The following is a 2,905-nucleotide window of genomic DNA, read 5'->3' as shown; positions in this document are numbered from 1 at the left end:
TGACAAAAACATGAATAAAGTCGCCTCAAAACATAGTGCAATCAATATCTTTCCTATCAGTTTTAGGCATGATTATCTAAAAAGCTATTTATTGTAGTATCATTTTCTATGAGAATTACTTTTTTTATTCATATATTTTACGAAAAATAACCGCAACATAAAAATATGATAGCATAAAGTATAAATATTACTATAACAATAATAAAAATAATATTTATGACAAAAATACTTTTAAAACAATAAAAATTAAATTTAACACTCGAATGTACGCTTTAATGTTCGAAACTTATGTATTTACGCCCCCAATTTTAGAACGTATACCATACAGATTTACGCCTTTTATTTGCATCCCAAAGCATTTTTTTTTGATGCGTCTGTCCCGAAAACAAACACTGATCTCTATATGGTCACTTCTTAAAGTCTCATGCATTTGTTTAGCTATAAATGTAAGAACAAAATCTTACATAATACTATTATACATGACATCTTTTTAAAGTTGTCTTTCATTTAGATACTCCAACTAAAATACTCCAACTAAATTGTGTGCCTATATTATTTCTTTCCATATTTTTATTTCCTTTGTAAGGCCTTAAATTGCACCAAATCCAATTTGAAATAAATAATATTACATCAGGTTAGGAGAGTTTACTTTTTTCTTCATTATCCTTTCTCACAAGTCACAATGGGCAAAGTTCCATCCAAGAATAGGAGGGGCTATGATTATAAACCCTTTTGCTTGTTTTATTTGGTATAACAAGACAAATATATGATTTTAAAGTTTTCGTTATGTACAGTGCAGTGCAGGTAAGCTCTGAATTACAAAAGTATATTGTATATTATTTTACTTTATATTTTTGCAAGAAATTACTTTTATATATTGAACTGTCATATCAAAAGTCACATAATAGCAGCTTATCTTTTTGGAAGAAAATTGGAAATTAAAATTATTCTTGCTGATCAACAAAGATGATGTAACAGTGGATCCAGTTTCCACTAATGGGCTTGTGGACCAACCACATCCTAGCTAAAGTGAAAGAAAACCAAAAAAGAGAACAGCCTTTTTTATCCGTTTGATACAACGACGCCTAATTCATAGCCTTTAATTTCCTTCTTGGATTAATATCCACAATTTACTTACGTCATTCATTGTTTTATTCCAATTTCTATCCATACTTTTATTTGATGATACGACCCTCAACTATACAACTTGATTCTCATCATTTAAATCAAGTCTTTTAAAACAACTAGATCGAACTAATTTTGTGATAAATCATAGTTTATACCGTGATATTTACTTGACATTTTTGTCCATTAAAATTATAATACAACCATCAAAACCGAAATTAATATAGCAAACAGTAGCCAAAAAAACTTATATGTAAGGTCCTAACTTTTCTAGGTATGTGCAAAATAGGATACCAAAAACATTGCGGCAATTGAATTCACCAAAGCATAGCCAAGAATCTTAGGCACACACAAATACATATATGTATTGTCCTGACATATTTGGTTGCTAAAGTGCAAACTGATGAACCGTGATGATAAGTACCTTAAAAACATCAGAAATATTTACATGTCCAATATATCAAAAATGCACACTCTAATCCAATGTCAATTGCCATTAGTTCCTGGTAATACAAGAAATAGTCACACAAGAAATAGGTAAGCAACGTGGTATAGAAATAAAAAAATAGTGAAAGTGAAGTCTTAAAGTCATAGTTTCATATATCAATACAGAACTTAGGAAGAGTACAGTTTACAACCCCAAAATACACACATAAGTGCAAAGCTTCTAAGACAACATGAGCAAGAATTCAAAATTTATACAAATTGTCCAGATACGATGGAACAACTAAACAACTACCTCCTGAAACTTCGATAATCTCCAATCCAAAGTGAGGATCACCTATCGCTAGTATTGGGCTCAAAACCTGCACAACAGATGCGCAGAAAGTAAGGGTGAGTAATAAAGAAACAAAATACTCCATCATCGGCAACTGGACGCATAAATAAAACAATGTCGACACTCGATCCTACATTGTTCTTTCCAACACTTGGTCAGAAATTATCAAAAATAAAATCACTATATAAGACAGCGTAGCAACTAGAAATGACATGGAATCAATTCAAGAACAGTATTCGTAACCAGTTACTATCAAAGATTTCCACAATAAGCTCAAACCATAGAACGCCAGCTATTTAAGCCAATTCAACCAACATAGATAAAAATAATTTACTTTCAAAAACACTTTCTAGTGACTCTAAATCAAAGAAACTTCTTTTGTTAAAAAAGAATCGTTCCCTCCTACAATAAGTCTAAAAAGAATTCCACAAAAAATTATCTACATTTAAGTTCAAAGTAAAAGAGTAAAAATTGATATCAATAGAAGTACAAATATGTAATACCTGTTGATGGTCTACTGGAGACGCGACCATTGAGGCCATTCATAAGAAAAAACTTTGTAGTGTTGTATTTTTCACAAAGATTCTCCAAAATCATACACAAGTTCTGCAGTTTGCACTTTCAAGTCATAAGGAATAACCGTGCCTCTTATTTGTAAGTACAAGAAGTGTGGAAGAGCAGGATGAAAATCACGTTTAAACCTCTTTATCAAGAGCATTTCCGCCTCTAAGTCCCCCATTTTTGAAGTGCAAAGCTTCTAAGACAACATGAGTAAGAAATTCAAAATTTATAAAAACTAATTAAAGGATAATGACAGAAAATAAAGAAGATATAGACATCCGAATTGTAAACACCTAATTTTTTACCAAACCTAAATTATTTTGCCATTTAGTGTTCAATTTCGTTTTAGGGTCCAAATTAAATATTCTAAATTTAGCTTATTTTTTACTAAATTTATTTTAAAAATTCTGAAAAAAAAAGACTACAAAAATAGAGTCACAT

At 30.4% G+C, this 2,905-nt stretch overlaps 1 long non-coding RNA gene across 1 annotated transcript; it reads right to left on the bottom strand.

Moving 5' to 3' along the window:
- Nucleotides 1-1,700: 1,700 nt before the first annotated feature.
- Nucleotides 1,701-2,680, bottom strand: LOC124887399. Its single transcript, XR_007045084.1, has 2 exons — nucleotides 2,407-2,680; nucleotides 1,701-1,931 (listed from the first exon to the last, which is right to left on the bottom strand). It is a non-coding gene; the product is annotated as an uncharacterized LOC124887399 (long non-coding RNA).
- Nucleotides 2,681-2,905: the final 225 nt, after the last annotated feature.

This window comes from Capsicum annuum, chromosome 9 (assembly GCF_002878395.1).
Source record: "Capsicum annuum cultivar UCD-10X-F1 chromosome 9, UCD10Xv1.1, whole genome shotgun sequence".
Taxonomy (NCBI): Eukaryota; Viridiplantae; Streptophyta; class Magnoliopsida; order Solanales; family Solanaceae; genus Capsicum; species Capsicum annuum.
The sequence above is the reverse complement of the archived record's forward strand: the minus strand, read 5'-3'. Positions and strand labels throughout refer to the sequence as shown.